Source organism: Pipistrellus kuhlii, unplaced genomic scaffold (genome assembly GCF_014108245.1).
Source record: "Pipistrellus kuhlii isolate mPipKuh1 unplaced genomic scaffold, mPipKuh1.p scaffold_m20_p_6, whole genome shotgun sequence".
Lineage (NCBI taxonomy): Eukaryota > Metazoa > Chordata > Mammalia > Chiroptera > Vespertilionidae > Pipistrellus > Pipistrellus kuhlii.
Window position 1 is genome coordinate 58278336 of NW_023425562.1, and position 23913 is coordinate 58302248.

The window sequence follows — 23913 nt, forward strand, 5'->3', positions numbered from 1 at the left end:
CAAGGGGCCAGGGCCCAGCCAGTGGAGTAGAGCTGTGGGCAGTTTCAAACAAAGCTGCTGGGGTGAACAGATGGGGACTCCAAAGAGTTCCACTGCCTCTGAGGATATTTCTAACTTAACAAGTTTAATTTTCCTTTTAGGCCTCAAATAAAATTTGAGGATCAGTTATTCTTGCTATATAAAGAATTTTTATTTATTTATTTTTTATTTTTTTTACCGCTTACTTGACAGGGGTTTCAACTGAATTTTCTTAAAAGTTCAATGGTGGCTGAAACCAGTTTGGCTCAGTGATAGAGCATTGGTCTGCAGACTGAAAGGTCCCAGGTTCAATTCCGGTCAAGGGCATGTACATTGGTTGTGGGCACATCCCCAGCAGGGGGTGTGCAAGAGGCAGCTGGTTGATGTTTCTCTCTCATCGACATTTCTGGCTCTCTATCTCTCTCCCTTCCTCTCTGAAAAAATCAATAAAATATATTTTTAAAAATCAAAAAAAAAGTTTAATGGTGGGGGTATGCAGGGTTCAAATTTAGGGAAGATGACATGATACTGTATATAGACAACCCTAAAAATTATATCAAAATCCCCCCACAAAAACTACTAGAACTGATACATGAATTCAGTGAAGTAGCAGGATACAAAATATATATCCAGAAATCAGTTGCATCTTTATACACCAATAATGAACTATCAGAAAGGGAAACTAAGAAAACAATCCCATTTACAATTGTATTTAAAAATACCTAGGAAAAAAATTAACCAAGGATGTAAAACACCTGTACTTGAAAAATTATAAGATACTGAAAAAATAAATTGAAGAAGATACATATAAGTGGAAACATATACCTTGGTCATGGATGGGAAGAATTAACATCATTAAAATGTTTACCCAAAGCAATCTATAAGATTCAATTCCTATCAAAATACCAATAGTGTATCACAGAATAGAGTAAGTACCCCAAAAATTTATGTGGAACCATAAAGACCCCAAATAGTTACAGCATTCTTGAGAAAGAAGAACAAAGTTTCAGGAATCATGCTACCTAATATCAAACTATATTACAAGGTCATAGTAATAAAGGCAGCATGGTACTAGCATAAAAACAGACATTGAGATAAATGGAACAGTATAGAGAGCCAAGAAATAAATTCATGCCTTTACGGTCAATTAATATTTGACAAAGGAGGCCAGAATATACAATGTGGTAAAGATAGTCTATCCAATAAATGGTGTTGGGAAAATTGGATAGACACATAAAATAAAGAAAAAGGAAAGAAACTAGACCACCTTCTTATACCATACACAAGAATAAATTCAAAATGGATTAAAGATTTAAATATTAGACTTGAAACCATAAAAATTCTAGAAGAATGCATAGGCAGTAAAATCTCAGGCATTTCTAGTAGTAATGTTTTGTTTTGTTTGAGTCTTTTTATATATCGCCTCAGGCAAGGGAAACAAAAGAAAAAATAAGCTAATGAGACAACATCAAACTAAAATGCTTTTGCACAGCAAAGGAAAGCATCAATAAAATGAATATGCAACCCACTGAATGGGAGAAGATATTCACCAATGATACATCTGGTAAGAGGTTAATATCCAAACTTTATTTAAAAAAAAACTTATAAAATCAACACCAAAAAGAAAAGTTCTCTTCTTCTAGCTTAGATCATGTAAAATGGATATATGTCCTCTTGGGCTCAACCTTGAGGTCTCTTAGGTCTTCCTCAGTAGATACCCGTATGATCTCCCAAACACACTGCCCCTGGGACCTTTGGAAAGGGCCTCTCTCATCCTTCATGATCTAATTTCTGCTCTAGCCTACATTACTTCTAGCCAGGATATAAGGCAGTTGTCTAAACATCTAGGACATGTTTGATATACTATTATTATTATATGTCTTCAACTAAATGTTGGATGTTAAGGGACACAGGCCTGTAGGACAATATTATCAAAATACACACCAATTAAGGGTCATTGTGGGCCTTTGGGGCAGAACTGAGTGCAGGTAATATTGTGAGTTGTTCCAACATATTAATAAAGATTATTTAATGAATATAAACAATTTATAATGAAATATAAATTTCAGCCTATAGAATTTATTAAAAGAGATGACTCTCTGTCACTCAGGGATGTCAAGGTTCTTGAAAAAGAATAATACAAAGCAATAACATTCTATTAAGTCAGTTCTATGGTCAGATAAGTTTGGGAAATTCTACATGCCATGTTCTTTATTGGGAGCCACAAGGCAGATATACCAATCAAAGGCTCTAGGATTTCCTACAGGAAGGAACATGTCTCCATATGACAATTTGGCTTGCTTGCTTTTTTGTTCTAATTATTTAAGTAGACCGAATGGTCCTTCAGGGCAAGAATTAAGAGTTTAAACAAATGCACATCAGCATTCAGCCTACATTCAAAATTCTGAGAGGTTAACCCTAGCTGTCCCCAGCCTCCTTGGAGTGTCCAAGATACTCTTCTCTCCCAAACAGGTCCCCTTGTAAGTGAAATCCTGGGATATAACCCCTTGTTCTTTCGTGTGCTGACATCTTCCAGTGGACTTCAGAATGAGCAGCCAGGGTCTGCTTTTCAGTCCTGGAAAGTTTGAAAGAAAAGCTATTTCAAGAAAAAGGCCAGTCAAGATGCCTTCGGAAGATGGGTTACCATGGAGACAAGATAAGACATTATCATTTTGAAAACTAATGACAGTTTTTCCCAATAGGAAAGCAATTCAGTGAGTAGAAAAGGTGGATCTGACTGAGGCTTTTGTCAGCTACAGTTTTTTATCCCCACGGGTGTTGGTCCACATGTTAGACAATGCTGTATATTTGTTGGACAAAGTGCAGGAGGAATCAAGTAAAAAGGTTGGGGGTTGGGATACATGGAACCACTGCTATCCAGATGTAACTGATGTCCCCAGGCAAGTCACATGACTTCCTTTAGGTCTCAAGTTCACCATTAACTAAATGTGTGGTTGAAAATTAAGAGTAGGAGCTTGACATGCTTACAGAAATGGTGCATCATTCAGTTATAATCCCAGTAGGGTTATTTTTTTCTTCCAAGCTGATTTTAAAATGGAAATGGAAATTTAAAGGGCCTAGAATATCAAAGCAATCTTGAAAGAGAGAAACAAAGTGAAGAACTTACCCTACACAACTTCATGACTAACTATGAAGCTATAATAATCAAGACTGGGTGCTACTGACAAAAGGATTGACAAAGTGATCTATGGAATTGAAGAAAGAGCTCAGAAATAGACTCTTGCTTCCGTAGTTACTAGTGGCCCGGTGCACAAAATTCATGCACGGAGGGGTGTCCTTCAGCCCAGCCTGCACCCTCTCCAATCTGGACCCCTTGGGGGATGTTGGACATCCCTCTTAAAATTTGGACTGCTGACTCCTAACTGCTCACCTGCCTGCCTACCTGATTGCCCCTAACCTCTCTGCCTGCTGGCCTGCTTGTCCCCAACTGCCCCCCACTGCCAACCTGCTCTTCCCCAAATGTCACCCCCCCCCCTGTCCTAATCACCCCCAACTTCCCTCCCCTCCTGGCCTGATGGCCCCTAATCGCCTCTGCCTGGGCCCTACCACCATGGCTTTGTCCAGAAAGATGTCCGGAGGGTCTTCAGGTCTAATTAGCATATTATCCTTTTATTAGTATAGATTTAATTTTCAACAAAGACAGGAAATCAATTCAAGTAATGGAAAGTCTTTTCAATAAATAGTCCTTGAACAACTGGACAGGTTTATGGAAAAAGACATCAAATTCTAACTCAGACCTTATGCAAAAATTAATTCCAGATTAATTATAGACCTAAAATGTAAAAACTAAAACCATAAAGCTTCTTCAGGAAAATGTCCCAACAGCACATAGAACTTTGTTCACTGCAGACCTCCCTGAGCCATGCCTGCTTGTTCCTATTGTCCTGGATGTGCCCCAGGCTATCAGGAGGGCATCTATAGTGGATTGTGTTATTGGGAAAAGTTTTTTTAATATGAAAGTGTAATAGTCCATTCTTTGAACCACATCAATGCCTCAGAGTAGATGTGGCTTTACCGGAATGTCCATCACTCATAAAATGAGGGGCTGGTCCATTAGGTGGTGTCCTGGGCTCTTTCTGGCTATAAATGTTTTGTGTCTATTAAGTGATGGAGGGAAGTGATGACTCCCAGGCAAAATGCTCAAGATCTAGAAACAAATGGCCCAAATCTAGTCTGAGCCTGAGGTTTTTGAGAGACTGTAGACCTAGCCAATCATGCGGCCACAGATGAACACAAAAGAAGGGGTACTGGGGCTGCTTCCTTAGTAAGATGCTGGCTCTTGTACCACTATCTCAGGGAAACACTTCTGGAGAACCCAACCCAAGATACCTGCCCCATGCTAGGCACAGTGGGGAGGACAAGAAAAACCCATTCCTTCAATGGGACTGACCCCACACAAAGCAATTAAGAAAAAAATATTTCTTAGACAGTAGCAAGTGGTAAAAATATTATGGCCCAATTATACCCCATTTATAGTATTGAATGCTTGTCATGGTGCCAGCACATAACATTAATGTGGACGGAAAGGGAGGGTAACTAGAGAGATAAGGGAAACCACCTCCTGAAGAGGTGGCTTCTGAGGTGTGGATAGAACTGGCAGGTGTAATGCTGGTAATAACATTGAACCCAGACTGCGTCCCTCCTTCTTTTGATCTAGAACTCTGCTCAGAAGCAGGTTTAGGGGCTGAAAGGGAAGTGTCCCCCCAGGATCTGCCTACCCTTTTCACTGGCGCCTTATTCAGGATGGGAGCTGCCTGCCACAGCTCCATTTCTTGTGAATTATTTGTGTCCAGACAAGAGGCTGCTCACTTTGATCAACAGCTTTCCTGCAACGTGTTGTAATTTAAATTCTCTTTGGGAGATAGGACATGACATGAGACATGTTACCTAGGGAAGTGTGAAAAATGCCTCCAGTTTTCAGCTTCTGAGGAAATAAGCAAATATTGCTTTTAATTCCCTGTGCCCTGATTGATTGATGCTCTTGTTCATTCATTCAGCAATTATTATTGAGCACCTACTATGTGGCATGCAATGAACCAACCTCTAAAAGCTCAACTTCTAATAAAGGAACAGACACACAGAATTCTAATTTCGTGTGATTAGCGCAATGATAGAGATATGCCTGGGACTCATGGGAGTTCATACAAGGAGGTCCTAACTCACCATTCAGTCAGGCCAACCATTCAAGGCCATTCTTTGTGTGGCCATGCCTTGTCTTGCTACTCAGTTGATTGATTCTAGTTGATATCGTGGCTTGCAAAATAATCATTTACTATATGGAAAATCTCTTATCTCATCGCCTGTGTTTTCAAGGATAAAATAAGTGAAATATTATTTAATGTGCTTTCAAGAAGTAGATTTAGCTTGGCCAGTGTTGCTTAGTAGTGAGCATCAACCATGAACCAGGAGGTCCTGGTCAGGGCTCATGCATAGGATGTGTGCTAAGAAGCCAGCCAATAGAGAATTCTCTCTACTTTTCCCTTCAGCTCTCTGAAATCAATAAAAACATATTTTTAAAAAACACTGGAGCATATTTATGCTCTGTGTGTGCCCGGTTACTTTGATCCCAACATAAAAACAAATGTCAACTGGTGGCATACACACAGGTGAGAGAAATACACCTCTTGCATTATAAACCAAGTGTTACCCAAGATGACACAGTAAAGCCTCATTTTACTCCCTTTTTGAGCATCATATTTATGAATAACTTTGGTCTGATTTTATTATCTTCTTTGTAATTGTGTGACCTTTTTTTTGTATTTAGGATGCAACTTTGAATGTTGCTTTTTGTAGGTTTGATCTCTTCTTTACATTTAAAAAGAAATAACCTAATATCATCTTGAAAATGTTATTTTGTACTTTTTCTGGTTGGGGATATGAGTTTTTGTTTTGTTTGTTTTTTTGTTTATGATTTAACTGTGCTATATTTGAAAATCCGATAAATGTTTAAACACCTCCATGTACTACTTATTAGGATGAATTTTAGGAAGTTAAATCAGTAGAGTGGAGTCAGAGAATAGATGTGGAGAATTGCAAATATTAAGGGCTCAGAGATAATTCTTGCGTTTCTTATTTGTTGAATGAATGTAATAGAACCTCCAATTGACTTTCAACCAAACTATCTCTGCCTTTTGTATTTCCTGCTCACTGGCCTCCCTCAGGTGTGGGGACATTCATTTGGGTTTAATAAACAATTGTGCTTTATAGGCTTGAGCTCACACTATAAGTAGGACCTGAATTTCAGTGGGTTTTATAGGCTACAAAAAAATTGGCTTGACCTTGAAATTTGTCTAAAACCCCAAGTGAGTGAGTGAGTAAAAATAGTCGCTGAGAAACCTGTCTGGCCCATAACATTATTCAGTTTGCAGGAACCTTGCTGCATTTTGCTCTGGGGGCTGAGCAGGAGCTGCTTCCAATGGAGCCTTTTAGGGTCAGGAAGTAACCTGGTACCAGGGTGGAAATGGCACTTCCCCGCATTAGGGCTTTCTTGTCCCTGGGCTGGCAAGGAGAAGTGAGGGGTTGCTCTCCCCTGGAGGCTATGGCCCATCACAATGCCCCCAACTGAAAGCTCAGCAAGATCAAATTAGGCTGGACTTAGCATCAAGTCCTAAGGTTACAACATAGAATTTTAGAAAAGAAAAAGAAATAAAATAAAGCTTGTTCATCAAGTCCTAGCAGTTAGGACTAGAGCCTCTGGAACTGTGAGGAGGCTCTGGCAGGCCAGACTCCAGGTCTCATTCTCTCCCTATTATGGAGAGACTATGGGGAGTTGTCATTCCTCCAGGGATGCCCCAGTGTGAGCATGGAAACAGAAGGTTTGGAGAAAGGCAAAGGTGAGTCCATCCTTACCCCATGGGGTGCCAGAGCTTCCCAAACCACACTGTGAGTTGCTCTTGGAGTCAGGAGTAGCAGGAGGAAAGACGATGGTTTAGAACCCAAGAGCCCAACTACCTCCTTGTGGGAAGTGGGCAGGACAACAGAGGAGAATACTATCACATCATAGAAGATAGGATCTTGAGCAAGCTCTCCCAGAGAGATGGGCTAAAACAGGCTCCACAGCACTTTACAGGTAGGACTTACAGATAAGCACATGCAGGTTATCTCTCCCTACCCAGCCCACCTGGGCTATATCACCCCGAGAAATTCCTTCCTTTGGAATTAGGCCAAAAGGCCTTTTACGAAAGGTAATCCCATTCTGGACAACGTTGTATGTATACTAGTAAGTGAACCAGTAGTCTCCTTGCAGAGCATAAGGAACCCAAGATGGCATGAGTTTGAATGGCATGGTGGGTGGGGGCTATTGGTGGATGTGGCACTCTCTGGAGCATGGTTTATCTTTGGCATCCCATGAATGTTGGTTGAATATGCATTGTAATTTGTCTAATAAAGGGTTTTCTTTTTTTCTTTTTTTTCTTCATTTTTCTTCATCTTCTATTTTTGGTCTGTTCACATGAAATATTTAACTTGGATCCCTGGTCTAAAATTAAAACCTCAGGTTAGACAAGTTTGCAGAAATGAATCACATCCACTCCAGTAATTCTTAGGACAGTTGACCACAGGAAGAAGTCATCACTCATGAGCATGAGTCAAGGTCACAGTGAATTGATTTTCTTTATTTCTGTTCCTTTTACAATGGCCCCGGTCCCCCGTTTGTAGGGAAAAGACTGCCCTGCTTTCCCCCTCTAATTCTGGCTTTTATTCCTCCCCAGTTACTCATATTTTTGAACCCCAAATTCTAGGTGGCAACTACGGGCCATCTTTGTCATTTCACACCGCACATGGCTTAATAACCTCATAACTTTTCCCTGAAATCAAATGTCTCCAAGAAGTCTTGAACAGAGAGCAGTGAATTGAGGGAGAGAATGAGTCAGTGGCCGGAGAGCCATGTCCCACTCAATAGTTCATCTATATATTCCTTGGTTGTAGGAGTGGGGTCACTGGGAGGGTCTGTTGCAAACACATTGGATAGCTGGGATGGTTTATTTTTAGCGGTGAGAGAGAGAGAGAGGGGAAGAACTTCCAAAGATAGAACTCGTGCCCACACTCTGCCAGTTCAGATTTGGGGGCGGCTGGCAAAATGGACTGGAGATTCTGAGCCAGAACAAACAAGTCTGCGGGCCAACTCAAGTGGAATACTGGGGGTGGCAGCTGGTCCCACCACTGTGCACAAGGAATGAGCTCCATGGGGTTCTGGATTTGGTCCTCAAATCCCTTCCAATGGGATTTACAGCAAGAAAGACCCATTTCCTCTCTTATTTGTCCTTTTCTCCCTCACCAATGACCCTTTCTGCCCGCCAGTAACTTTCGTAACTTTTCCCAGCCTTCTCACTGCGAATGACAGCCCGCAGCCTCACAGTGCGAAGGAGTTGGGTGGGGAGGATTCCTGATTGGAACTAGATTCACGTGAGCAGAGTAGACAGCCCTTATGGAGGTTGGCTTTAAAAATCACAAAAACACTGCATTTTCCAAACTTGACCCTGCACAGGCTGGCGTGCTGCCTACAACCGCCCCATAAGAATGCAGCGTTTCCACAGAAAGCCAATATAAATGTGCAGATCTGAGCCCTGGAGATCAGGGCCGTATCTGAGAACAGTGGCAAGCTGAGTCCTAGAGAATCAGCCTTGGCGAGTCAAAGGTTTTCCGTGCTGAGTGTAGTGAATCCTGGGTCTGAGGCCCCCTTTCAGATCTGTGTCTCTCCCTCCTTCGTGCTCTCAGAAGAGACTGACAATCTCATGACCCTGAGGCTCCCTTCCTGGGACCCTTGCATCCCGTCAGATGTTGTGTAGCGTGCGGAAGCTCACATGCAAGGTTTTCAGGACCATAAAAGAGGCCAAGAAAGGCTTTTGGGTGTTGTTTGGGGAGATCCATCCAGAGAGACTCTTGACTTCATTTAAGTTTAAAGGTTGCCTCTTTTGGGGTCTCAGGAGGGACAGGCCTCGGAGAGACAGATCTTAAAAGGAGGGCTGTCGTGTGTGTGTGTGTGTGTGTGTGTGTGTGTGTGACTTTATTTTTTAGAGCTGTTTTTAATAGACTTTATTTTTTAGAGCTGTTTTAGGTTCACAGCACAGCACAACTGAGTGGAAGATACAGATATTTCTCATATAACTTCTGCCCCCACATACAGTCTCCCCAACTATCAAAATCCTGTACCAGATAAGTGCTTGTATATTTCCTACATTAATGATGAACATACAGTGACACATTATTGTCACTCAGGGTCCTTAGTTTACCTTAAGTTCCACTCTTGGTGTTGTACATTCTATGGTTTTGACAAATGTGTCATCACACGTATCCATCATTATGGTGTCCTAAAGTAGTTTTACTGCCTTAACAATTCTCCATGTTCTGCTTATTTATCCTTCTCTATAATTGCTGGCAACCACTGATCTTTTTACTGTCTCCATAGTTCTGTTTTTCCCAGAACATCCATTGTAACCAGACAGTACATGGCCTTTTCAGATAAGCTCCTGTCACTCAGTAATAAACATTTAAGTTCCTCCCATGTCTTTTCATGGCTTGATCGCTCATTTCTTTTCAGCTCCAATAATATTCCCTTGTCTGGATGTGCCGCAGTTCATCCATTCACCCACTGAAGGGCATCTCAGTTGCTGCCAAGTTCAGACGGTTATGAATAAAGCTGTATTCACATCTGCGTGCAGTTTTTTGGTGTGGGCTTAATTTTTCATCTTTTCTGGGTAAACACCAAGGAGCATGACTGCTGGATCCTATGGGAAGAACGTTTTGTTGTGTAAGAAACTGCCAAACTATCCTCCAATGCGGCTGTACGATCCTGAGTCCCCTCCAGCGTGACCGAGAGCGCCTGCTGCTTCAGCGCCGCCCTGGCGCTGGGTGCTGGAGCTGTAGACTTTGGCCATTCTCTTACGTGTACAGTGATACCTCATGGTTGTTTGTACTTGCATTTCCCTGATGGCATATAATGTGGAGCATCGTTTCATATGCTTATTTGCCATCTGTATATCTTCTTTGGTGAGATGCCTGCTAATGTTGGCCTTTTTTTTTTTTTTTTGAGCTGTTTGTTTTTAAATTGTTGAGTTTTAAAAGTTCTTTGTATATTTTGGGTAACAGTACTTTATCAGATATGTCATTTGCAAATATTTCCTCTTAAGCCTGTGGCTTATCTCCTCATTCTCATGACAGTATGCTTTGCAGAGCACAAAAATTTAATTTTAATGAAAACCAGCTTATCAGTTGTTTCTTTCATGGACAGTGCCTTGAAAACATTCTTGCCAAAATCATCTAGATTTTTATCCTTTGTTATTTTCTAGGAATTTTATAATTTTGCATTTTACAGTTAGGTCTGTGATCATTTTGAGTTTATTTTGTGAAGGGTGTAAGGTCTGTGTCTAGATTTAGTTATTTATTTTTCCTGCATGTAGATGCCAAGTTGTTCTACCCCCATTTGGTGAAAAAACTATTTTTGCTCTAGTGTAGAGCCAAGTCTGAACGTCTGAACGTCTCTCCGATCAGTGTTACATTTTTTTTACTACACAGTAATAATCACATGATGTTTTAAAGCATGGTTTTTCCTCACCTGTAAAAAGAGAGTAAGGATTCCCACTACTCAGGAACAATAAAGTAGCTAAAGGATACATATGAAAAACACTTGGCAGTTGTTATTATTATTTTTCTTTATAAGTAAGGGGACAGGATTGGCATAAAACTTAATCATCGTATTTTAGACATCAATTTTCTGTTTCTGCCCTTCCTCCCTCTCGGCGTCACTATGTCCCTTGGTCTCACTCACTGGGTATCAAGCCCTGGGTCTGTTGTCCTGACAAAGCATCCGGTTCTGTGTTTAGAACTCAGTGTGTGCCTCCCCTTTCATCCTCTGGTGTTTACATAGTTTTAAGTGTCTCTAAATGAAATATGCAAACAATGTATAGAACAAAGAAGAAACCATAACGGTAATTAGAAAAGATTTTTTAAAAATTAAACTAAAACAAACAAAAAAATCACACATTAAAATTTGTAGTTACAACTTAATGAAAGTCAATATTTTAAATGCTTATATTAGACAGTGAGAAAAGCTATTGTAGAACTTCATTAACTTAGCATGCAATGTAAGAATTAGAAAGAACAGCAAAATAAATCCAAAGAAGCAGAAGGAAGGAAACAATCAGTATAAAAATAGAATTTCATTATCTAGAAAATTTACAAGAGAGAGCATTAACAAAACTAAAAGTTGGTTCTTTAAAAATATTAATAGTCAAACTTGTGGCAAAGAACAAATTAAATAATAGAAATAAAAGGGAAAACTACAGATATAGGAAAAATTTTAAATATAGAAACAGTTTGTTAGGAGTAATTCTTTAAATAATAAATTTAAAAACAGATATGAAACAGATAAATTCCTTTTAAAATACCACTTAATAAAATGGACCATAGAGGAAATAGAAAGCATCAGTATTCTATAACTAACTCTTGAAAAAACCAAATTAGCAGTTTAAAATTTTCCTTCAAGAATATACTATACTCTGCCCTAGCTGGTTTGTACTCTGTGGCTAGGACATCAGCCTGCAGACCAAAGGGTCCTGGGTTCGATTCTGGTCAAGGGCACGAACCTTGGTTGCAGACTCCAACCAAGGGGCGTGTGCAGGAGGCAACTAATCAATATGTTTCTCTCACATTGATGTTTCTCTCTTTCCCTCTCTCTTCCACCCTCTTAAAAAAAAAGGGGGGGGGGAAATATCTTTGGATGAGAATTAACAAACAAACAAACAAAGAATATACCAGACTCTGATGCTTTTAAAGTTGAGTTTTAGTAAGCATTCAAGTAATAGATAGTTCCAATCTTCTTCCAAACTCTTTCAGATAATATAAAAATAGGGAACACTTCCAAATTAATTTTATGATGTGCATATAACTATGACACCAAAACCAGGCAAACACGGTTAAAAAGGAACATTATTGACTAATTTCACCCATGAACTTATTTGCAAAATCCTAAACAAAAACTCGTCAAGCCAAATTCAAGGCAATATTATGACCAACTTGGTGTTACCCCAAGAATACAAGAAGATTTAACATTAGAAAATCCCTTAGCAAATTAAAGGATAAACACCATGTGATCATCTCAATAGATGCAAGAAAAGCATTTGATAAAATTACAAATCTATTCGTTATTAAAAACGCTAAGCAAACTAGGCACTTGCCTAACCTGATAAAAAAAAAAAAAAAAAGCATTTATAAAATGGCAAAACAAGAATGTCATATCTCTTCCCTGGTATTCAATATTGTACTGGAAGTCTTAGCCCATGAATTAACTCAAGAAACATAAATTAAAACTATAACAACTGGAATGGGAGAAACAAAACATTATATTTCAAAATATTTAAAATTGTCCAGCCCAACTTGCTGCCTGCAGAAACATGATGCAGGAGGCAGGAGGCAGACTATGTGGAAGATGGACAGCGTTCGGACTTGGATTCCCAAGTGATGGTGGTACCCAGCCACAGGCTGCTGCAGGTGCTGAAAGCACTAGGTGGGGAGCAGCCTGAGCACAGGTATCACATTCTATGCCTGTTAAAGGTATGGGTCAAGTGAAGAGAGGTTTTTTTTTGTTTTGTTTCGTGTGTTTTTTTTTTGTGTTTTTTTTAATTCAAATGATGATGACTCTCTGGAAACACAGGTAACAAAAATATTTTAACCCCTTACCCAAACCAGAGCCTTTTCAGTTTGGCCAGAGAAGCCAGAAACCACCTGTCACCTGTCTCTGGAGGCAAGATCACAACACCTGGGTGCTGTGCTTCAGGAGCAGAATCAAGATGCAGTGGCCACTGAACTTGGTATCCTGGAAATGGAAGGCACTATTGACAAAAACAGACAATCAGAGACCTACAATTATTTGCTCAGAAATTTAAGTGGGTGTCTTAAGAACATACAAAAGAATTAGATAAAGAGCTAGATGAATATATGTAAAATGGCAAAACAAACAATAAAACAAACAAAAAAACAAAAAACACAGGCTCAAAGGAAGAGGAAAATGGACAAGGTCATCTCACATGGAAAGAACCTGGCAAAGACAGACTAGGGGACAGATTAGAAAAGAACTATGAAGGTTGCTGTGAGATCCCAGAGGAGGATTCTCAGGAGAAAGTGGCTGATGAAATTACTTTCAGGTTGTAGGAGTCAAAGGAAGATCTGATAGTCCGAGTAGTGAGTTTAATCGGGAACAAAAAGGCAACTTCTGATGGAAACTGCTGAAGTTGAACAACCGGTGGCCTTTTTATAATGAATGGCAGCAAGAGCACGCCTCTGGCAGGGCCAGATCCCACATAATGGCTTTGCAGATCTCATTTCTCTCAGCTCTCCAGAATGGCAGTGGAAGAAGAACAACAGGTGAATTCTCCTGAATCTCCCGAAAAGCACTCCTGGTATGAGTGAGGAACAAATTAAGAAAGGCCATTTTTAACATTGAAAATTGAAAGAAATATGAAAATTAAAAAACTGGTAGGAAGAGAACATAGCCTTTGGGGGAAAAGTTGAAATAAGCTGTTAAAAGTCTAAATTTAAGATGATGATACATTATGAGAAACGCTTGCAAATGACACCTTGGCCCCTCTTGATGAATCCCAGGAAGCACATGGAGACACAGAGCTGGATGGAGAGGAGGCCATTGAGGTTGGTCATTCTCATGATTTGGGCATTTTCTAGTTCATTTGGAGGAATGAACCTTTCTAAAATAATATTGTAATAAATCATTTCTACTGAGTTGCTTCATTTTACGTTGCACTGATAAACATGAAAATCTGGAGAGAAAGACCTGTTTTCTTGTTTTAAATAAAATTGAACACGTATGTGGAGAGATTAATGCCACTGATAGAAATGTTTAGAATTTTCTCAACACTGACAAAACACTTAAAAGTATATAGCAGAGGATTTAATTTCTCAATCTGTTGCATGTGCTAATGGTCAGTAGTTGATAATCAGATTTTCCCAGGTCATTATAACATGTTATTCAACAGTTTGTTTTATTTTTTCTGATTTATATTTGCAGTGAATTTTGACCGGTTTCAAGACATTCCATTAGAAGATCCTAATAAGACACGTAAGTAGTCTTATTTTTTTACAGATGCACCCAAGTTTAGTTTGTGTTCTCAGAACTCAAGCTATTTGAAGGACAGTGATTAAAATTCAAAGAGGTTTATATTAATGGCTTTTTGCTCTTATTTGTTTGCCCAGGAGTAAATAGATAGCAGAAGTTTATCTAAGGTGTATTCATTCATAACATTAAAAAATAAAAATAAAATAGCCTATGTTGTAAAAGTATCTTTATTTTAAAAATCTTTATTATTGAGAGTATTGCAGATGTCCTCTTGTTTCCCCTTTTCCCTCCACTGCCCAAGTTTTCTTATATTCTTCTAAAAGTACACACATATGTTACTTAAACATCAAAGAAAACATAATAAAAACATTTCGTTTTAACAAGAAGCAGAATGCTAAATAATCCAGAGTAAATATGTCCAACTATACATATAAATACTGAAAACTACCAAGGGATAAAAAAGAAGCATTTAATAAATGAACGGCTATGTAATGTGGGACTGAGAGGATAATGTTGTAAAGATGCCAGTTCTCCCCCAAATCCCCTTGTATTTAACATCTCTATAAAAAAAAAAAAAAAAAAATTCTTTTGACCTCAATAAAATGAAACTCAATTTTTAGAACTTGGCTAATTGTTTTAAGAAATATAAAGTAGACCTAAATATTTCTATCAGATATATTAAAAATATTTCTTAATGCCAGATCTCTGGAATTCTACCACTCATATTTATTTTCCATTGTATGACAAAAATATTAAATATGAAATTGTGGTTGGTTCTCAAATTAATTGAACTATTCTCCTAAAAATACTTGCACTGCATTATTTAAAAGTTAACAATAAAATGTTGATGAATTTTCAGACAAAACAATAATGCACTATACTTCATAATATAGAAGTGTATTGGTTTAAAACAGCCCTTTCCCCAACCACATCAGACCAACCAGTGCTGCTACCTCTGGCTACATGCATATTTTCTTCTCATCACTTTTTCTAAATCGCTCCATGATTTTTACAGAGTCATTCTTTGGCGCTGAAAATTTCCATGCTTGGTTCTCTACCAAAGGTGATTTCATTTGAGAAAGATTGAAAAAATGTCCAAAGTGTCCAGTCATTTTTGCAGTTATATAAGGATGGAGAAAAACACTCTATTTGAAACCCAATTTAAAATTTATTTATTTATTTATTTATTTATTTTTACTTCCCACATAGTCATTCTAAGTGGCTTGTTTTAAGAGGTTTAATATTTGCATCTCAACAGTCCTCAAATAGTGGTTTTTATCTTTAAAAATAGTCTGCTGTTGATGTCGGTGCTCTACTTGTTTTTCTTTTTCTTCCTTTTCTCAGTTTAAAAAAAAAAGATAGAATAGAATGAATGGGCATGGTGCAGGCCTGGAGTTAGAGTCTGGGTCTGAGTTGGAGTACTAAAACGTACTACTGCCTGACCTTGGCCATGGCGTTCTGTCTGGTGTCTGTTGATAGCTCTGCCGTCCCTGATAAGCATCACAGGAAGTGCGTATAGAAAAGCAGGCCAGAGCTGACAAAGCTCTGTGAAATGCAAGCAAGTCACAGTGACAGACAAACGATCTCAAAGGTGTTTGGGTCTCTGTATGATTGCTGGCTTGCACTCTGTATGAAAGTCTGTGCTAGCAGCATTTGCGGCACATTATGAAAAACAGCAAGTAAAATGAACTCCTGGGAAGTGTGGTACAGTGAGCATTACATCTGAGGTTGCTCTTAATGCGCGGCTTTCACGTTTTTTGACCAAAACTTATTTATACCAACTAACAGGCCCAGAGCTATTGTATACTCACATCGGTTTTGCAATGTTCAATTTTAAGGGGTGTCTTTCACAGGCCCCTTGGACAATCTATTCCTCCCAATTTCACTTGCCAGTGGAGAGGAGAACTCCATGAAGCGATAGAGAGGAAGGAGAAATCCAGAGTTGCCATTTATGCTTACATCAGATTTTACATTATAAAACTTTTGGAGGCCCAGTGCACAAAATTCATGCACTTGGGGGAGGGTGTCCCTCAGCCTGGCCTGCTCCTTCTCACAGTCTGGGGGATGTCTGACATCCCTCTCGCAGCCTTGGGCCCTTGCAGTCTGGTACCCCTAGCTCCTTACAGCCTGCCTACAGTGGAGGCGGGAGAGGCTCCTGCCACTACTGCTACCTTCACCAGCCATGAGCCCAGCTTCTGGCTGAGCAGCACTCCCCTTGTGGGAGCACACTGACCTCCAGGGGGCAGCTCCTGCATTGAGCATCTGCCCCCTGGTGGTCAGTGTGCATCATAGTGACTGGTTGTTTTTTAGTTTGGTCAATTTGCATATTAGGGTTTTATTATATAGGAAGTATGTTTTAGGCACTTAATCCAATAATTCTACTACACATATCTAACACAGTGACACTGAGCAAGAAAATTCAAGGGAAATTACACATACATTTGTTTTTGTCAATGAGAAAATGGATGATTTTATATGAGTCCAAATGTGTATTTATCTTAAGCTCTAAGGAAAATAGTTGGCCAAAACATTATTGATGAAAATATGCATCACTATCTACTGTTGGGTTAACCAATCAACCACAAAAATAGATAGATAATGAAATAAAACCAAGGAAATACATGATTATAAAGCAAGAAATCTCTTAATAGGAAACTGCAACCAATTCAAGACAATAATAACCATCAAACATTTGTAAAGTGCCTCTGGGTGCCAGGTACTAGTCTTTTTTTTATTTTTATTATTACTATTTCTTTTTTGGTTACGGTGTTACATCTGTGCCCTTATTCCCCCATTACAGGCACTAGTCTTAACATTTTGTATCTATTAACTCATCACAAAACTCTGAAGCAGGTATTATTTTCTCTATTTTATAGACAAGAGACTTTGAGATCAAACAACAGCATTGATGACCTCCATTAATGGCTGCCCTGTGTTCCGGGCTTTTGCCTGTAACGTCTTCTCCGCCCATTTGGAATACTGGGCTGGTCTTGTGACTCGCTTGGCCAATAGAATAGAGAGGGCGTGAGAACAAGCCTGGCTAGTCTACCGGAGGGAGGAGGAGGAGAAGAAGCACTGAGGCACCCCAGCCAAGGGGCAGCCCAGCTGACTCCAAAGCAGAGCCACCTCGCTCTTAGTCACTCCCAATCCTGATGCTGCACAGACAGCAGAGTACTTCTCAGCACACAGGGCAGAGCTCTGCAATGACCAATGTGTGAGCCACATCTCAGAGGAGAATACTATGTGCGAACCCTTGGCATACTCTCCTAACACACCAAACGACGGAGAGGTTGATTACTGGCAATTAGCCCTTATTAACCCAAAATATTCAAAATCGCACAGCAGTTTGCTTTTAACAACTGAAGAAGTGACTCTCTTTCAGGCTGTTGGAGCTCACCAGCCAAAGACCACCGGGAACACACCTGTGGTCAAACAGAGGGAGGTTTATTTAGCTGTGATACGAGGGAGAGAGCACACAGTGGGATCCATGGGACGTCTTGTGAAGAGGCCTTATTATAGTTTTAGGATTTGTACTGAGTGATTCTCAGGAAGGCCGAAGGAAGTTGGGAGCCACGTTTGGATTGGGCATCTCAGGAGGAGGAGAGCAGGCCTGGAGCCAGTCCCGTCCAAAAGTGCAGGCAATTTGATGCTTGGGCGTGTTGATGATTTTTATTTAGTAGGTGTGAAACAGTGTTAGAGTTGTCACTGGTAAAGAAACAGCAATGATCCTAATAGCAAGGGAAAAAAAGACAAAAAGATATTTCTTTCTGTGGTTGTGGTATAGCCTTGTCTCTGTCTTACTTCAGGCACGGTCTCAGAGTGGCCTTGCCTGATTTCTGTTTATATTCTCTGAATGTTGTTTATGTTCATTTGGGAACACTTTGCTTCAGCCTTGCTGTTAGCTGCTCGCTGCCAGCTGTTGGGGCCATTTTTCACTTCCTGGGGAATCACTTTGAGTCCATTGGTAGGAGCCCTTCTGACAAAATGAGGAAGTGCCCCAGTGCAGTGCATTCTGAGGCATGTAAATTGTTTGTAGATATCGCTTCAGAGGTCCAGAGACCAGATGATGGAAGTAGGAGGGTGAGAAGCTGAGGGGGCGGGAGCCCTGCGGGGGGTGGGAGAGAAAGCTACTGAAAACCGAGAATTTGACCATGAGCCCACATATCAATCTTGCCCCAGCTGTGATTCTGAGAAAGGACTGAACTAGCAAATAAATAAATAGCCTGTGAATAAAGATGGAATCAAGCAGTCAGGAAAACGGGAAAGAAAGGCCTATAGAGAAAAGAAGTAGAGCAGAACTGAGTAAAAGGAGCAGCATACCCAGAAGAGGCAGAGGACAAGCCTAGTTCTGAAAATGATCACTGGCAGTATCCTGAAGAAAATGCCGGAAACTATGTGGTGTTCTCTAAGCTGCATAAAGATGGGGCTTTTGAGTATTGGAATAAAAATAATGAAGAGATGATAGACAATTATGCAAAGACACCTGGAGGAAATAGTGGAAATGTTTACGATTGAGAAGGATTTAAATTCATTAAACAAGTCTACAAATGCTGAACTTAAAATGATGTTTGAAAGTAGTAAAAGCTTACTTAACGATACACATGACTAAGTGATACAATGTGAAAATCTTAGAAAACAGAAAAGAGACAGTGAGGTGAAAATAACAGAAGAGGAAAAAAATGGAAACAAAGGATGGTGAAGGGAATGCCAAGCAAGGGAAATCCTAAAGGAAAGGCCAAACCAGATAGAGCTAAAATCAGTTGTTCATTCTTCCTCAGTTATCTTTTCCCCCTATTGCAAATTTTCTGAAATTAAGATGCATCTTATATTTTATAATTTGCCTGCGATTTCACACCCCTCCAACTAGTCAGTGATATACCCTTTCAATTGACATCAACTTAGAATCAAAGAAATATGTTAATGGGAAAAAATTTCCTCAACTAAGACAGATCCAAGTATTGAAGATGGAAAGGGCTCACTTGAGCTCTAAGGAATATGAATGGAAAATAACCCAGATTAAAGACTTATTGGCAAACACTTTTAACTCTCAGAGAAAAAAATTCTGTAAGCTTCCAGGCCTAAATATCAGATTACCCACAAAAAAACAAATGCCAGGCTGCCTTCTTACTGCCCACCAACACCAAAGGAGCTCACAGAGGGTGAAAGTTGTGGCCCAGAAATTTTTTACGCAGCTAAGTTGTTCATATTTAATAGCTATGAAAAGATGTTATTGGGACATGGAAGGTATATCACTCAGGGTTTCTTTTAAGGAATTGGTCCATGAGGTTATGGGGCAGGAAAGTCTGAAATCTGTAGGGAAGCTGGCAAGCTGGAAACTCAGATAGGATTTCTGTGGTCTTGAGGCAGAATTCCTTCTTCTTGGGAAAACCTCAGTTTTTGTTCTTAAGGCCTTCAACTGATTTGGATGAGGCCCACCCATGTGATGGAGAGTAACCTGCTTTACTTAACATCTGCTGATTGTAAAATATTAGTCACATTTAAAAATACCTTCACAGCCCTGGCTGGTTTGGTTCAGTGGATAGAGTGTTGGCCTGCAGACTGAAGGGTTCAATTTCAATCAAGGGCACATGCCTGGCTCTCAGGTTCGATCCCCATTAGGAGGCATGCAGGAGGCGGCTGATCCATGATTCTCCCTCATCAATTATGTTTCTATCTCTCTCCCTCTCCCTTGCTCTCTGAAATCAATAAAAAAATTTTAAAATAATAATAATAATAAATAAATAAAAATACCTTCACAGCAATCTAGACTACTATTTGATCAAACAACCTGGCATCATAACTTAGTCAACTTGACACATAACATCAACAAAATATATCAGCCTCCTTTAAATATATTTATATTATTGATTTTTGAGAGGAAAGTAGAGGGATAGAGAGATAGAAACATCAATGATGAGAGAGAATCATTGATTGGCTGCCTCCTGCATACTCCCTACTGGGGGGGGGGGGGGGGGGACCGAGCCTGCAACTCGCACATGTGACCAGAATTGAACCCGGCACCCTTCAGTCCACAGGCCAACACTTTCTCCACTGAGCTAAACCAGGTAGGGCTATCAGCCTTCTTTAAAACAAATGTCTTAAAGATATTTTCTAGATGCAAAACATAAAATTGAGAAAACCATAGTAAAAAGCATATTGATGACACAGAAATTAAAAGTAAGAACCTGAAAACTGTTCATCTGATTTTAAAATTGAAAGACAAAAATATCCTTGAAATGAAGGTGCTCTAATTTTAAAAAATAATGTAGTAACTATAATTTACATACAAAACCCCAGATTGTATTAACAAAGAGAAGGAAGAAAAATAAAATAAAGATCTTATCTAAGATTGAGAGAATAAAATGATAGCAATTTATATTGGGAAATTTGTTGGGAAAACATGATTTCAATAATTATTTCAAAACATTAAATTAACAGCTATCACTAATTCATACCTGTTAAGAACTAGTAACTCACGGTTCTCAACCCTGGGCTGCACGTTAAAATCAACCAGGAAGCTTATACACCTCCTGATCCAAGACCAGTTACATCAGGATCTCTTGCGATGGGGCCCAGTCACTAGAAGTGTTCAAAGAGTCTCAGGTGATTCCAAATTTGTTCAGCTAATTTTGAGAGTCCCCAGCCTTGGCTTTTGTCCTTTTTAATGTTTCTTTAGAAGACACATTTTACGTTAGCATAAAATTTCATTTTCTTGCCCTTCTACCTTTCCATTTAGTCACCTTTTCAGTTATCCTTGGTTATTTGATCACAATCTACAGCTTACTGTTACTCAAAGTGCAGTCCAAGGACCAGAGATCTCAACATCTGCTTCTAGTTAGTTGCAAATGTACCCGTCCCACGGGCCTGCCTTCCTAAGTAGGCTTCTTGCCTCCTACTCATTCTTCTTCAAACGTTTTACAGAATGCTCTTTTCCAAACACAAATCTGATCATGTCACAAGTCCACCAATAAACAATCAGCAACTCCATGTGTCCTAAAATCAAAGGCCCTGAAAATGGAATTTGGGGTTCTTGAAGGACTGTCCTCTTTACCTTGTCTCAAACTTTTTTCTTTGCCTCATTTCCTGACTCCCTAATTCCAAGTACATCAGGCCATTAACAATTCACCAAATGGGATAGGCCTTTCCACACTTCACTTCTTGGGATAATGTTTTCTTTCTTTCTTTTAATATATTTTATTGATTTTTTTACAGAGAGTAAGGGAGAGGGATAGAGAGTTAGAAACATTGATGAAAGAGAAACAACGATCAGCTGCCTCCTGCACGCCCTGCCCCATACTGGGTACGTGCCTGCAACCAAGGTACATGCCCTTTACCGGAATGGAACCTGGGACCCTTCAATCCGCAGGCCGATGCTCTATCCACTCAGCCAAACTGGTTAGGGCTGGACTAATGTTTTCTTCAGCTATGAATGCCTCTTGCCCCATTTTCTCACTAATTCTTTTTTTTTCTTTTTTTTTTTTCAATCCAATTTTATTTTTTGATATTTCTCCATAGATTTTTTTTTAATTTTTAATTTTTTTATTAAGGTGTTATATGTGTACATATCTCACTAATTCTTAATCTTTCAATTCAGGCTCCACCTCTGCTGTGAAGTCTGCCCTGATTTCCCAGTCAAAAGGAATCTCTTTCCTTTCTATAGCACTGGATTCATTCAGTCTTATGTGCTAACTTGTCTGTTTTTCCTTCTAGTTTCTTCATTCTTGAAGGGGAAGAACTATGGCCTTTCGCCCCTGATCCTCCAGTGAGTGATTGTGGGTCACATTCCAAATGCCTGTACATGAATTCTTTCAGCGGGGTCAAGCCACTCCACATTCCATGGGCACTTCAGAGGGCAGGACCAGCTCACACTTTATTTTAACAGTATTTATTGCAAAGTGCCTCTAACTTTGGCTTGTTAAGCAACTCCTTGATATTTTATGGGTGTTCCACGCCCTCTTGTTATTTTCATCTTGTATTCCACGCTAGTAGTATGGTTCGCCATGTCCTGTCACTTTCTTCATTTCACTCACATTGACTCTTTCTGGGGGCCCTTAGTTAAAATCCACCTTGGCTTTAAGGAATAAATCAACTCTTTAAGGATGATGACTCAACTTCTTTTAAATCTGAGGACAATTTCTGAGAAGTTCAGATAAACGTCTAAATAATTGCCCAAGAACGTTGCTTGGGAAGGGAGTGTGGAATTTCAGTGTCAACTGATTAAAAACATCCATACTTCTTGGTAGCTTCCAAAGAGAATAAGGCTGGCAGCCTGCCTGTGGGAGCATTGGGAAGACCAGGAAGAGATTTATCAGCAGAGCAAGGTTGTCTCTACTCAGGTATCATACTAATCAAACAATCACAGATTCCTGCAAAAAATGGTAGTCTGCATACAAAAGCATCTGCATCCTTTTGGGCTTGTTAGAAATGCTGAATCTCAGATGCACCTGATCTACTAAGACAGAGTCTGCATTTTGCAAAATACCCAGAGGATTTGCAATGGTATTCGTGTTTATTTGTTGCTATGGACTGAATGTTTGTGGTCTCTCAAAATTCATATGTTAAAATCTAATCCCCAATGTAATGATTTTTGAAAGCGAGGCCTTTGGGAGGTAATTAGGCCAGGAAGGTGGACCCTTGTGAATGGGATTAGTGCCTTAGAAGACAAAGCCAGAGAGCTGGCCCACCCTCTTTCTGCCATGTAAGGATACAAGGAGAGGCCAGCCATGTGCAAACCTTGCCTCGAATTTCCACACTCCAAAACTGTGAGAAATATAGTTCTATAGTTGATAAGTCACTCAGTTTATGATATTTTGTTATAGCAGCTTGAGCTAAGACACTCACAATTTCCAGAAAATAATGATAATTAAAATAAACACTAGAACTATGGGTCAAAAACAGGGCAGAACAGAAAAAAATTTAGCCTTAAATATTTGTATTAAGTAAAACAAACAAACAAAGAAAAAAATCAATGCATTAAATATTTGACAAAAAATTAGGGAAAAATACAAAATAAAGTAAAAGAAAACATAATATTGGTAAAAGCAGAAATTAATAAGTTAGAAAATAGTAGAATTAACAAATGAAAGTCTGTTTTTCTTAAAAGAAAAAATCAGTAAAATAGACTGACAAGTAGATAAGTTAATCAAGCAAAAAGGGAGGAAACACAAACACAAAGTAAGAAAGGACAAAAATAATAACCGCAGCAACTGAATACATTTTTTCAAAACCAGACTATTTGCATGATTCTATGCAAGTAGATTCAAATATGCAAATAAAATTGTGAAACCTGGATAAGATAAATAATATTTGTGGAAAAGATAATTCTCTAAAACTCATCTCAAGAAACACAAAGACCATAAGGACCAAATAGATCATTTTTGTTAAAGAAATAGAGAAAAAATTTGAAGAATAAGCCTCCATCAACTCATAGAACATACACACCAGCCTGGATAGTTTCATATAAATATTCTACTCACCCTACAGAGATTGATCATTATAATGTTGTTTGAACCTATCCAGGACATAAGAGTAAAAGAAATTTCAAATTATTTTTATAAAATGAATGTAACACTGATACCAAAACATAGAATAAGTTGTACAAGAACATAAAAATTACACATTAATCTCACTTGTAAATATACACATTAAAGTTTTATATACAATGACACCAATTAGAACCAAGCAGTTCAACAAGAGAATAGTAGCATAATCAAGAAGAATTAATTCCAGAAATGCAAGGATGGTTTAATACTTTCATAGATTAATAGATTTTAGAATAAAAAAATTTAACATATTGATACTAAAAAGGC

At 39.1% G+C, this 23913-nt stretch overlaps 1 pseudogene; it reads left to right on the plus strand.

Moving 5' to 3' along the window:
• Positions 1-6825: 6825 nt before the first annotated feature.
• On the plus strand, positions 6826-13713 carry LOC118708435 (annotated as a pseudogene).
• Positions 13714-23913: the final 10200 nt, after the last annotated feature.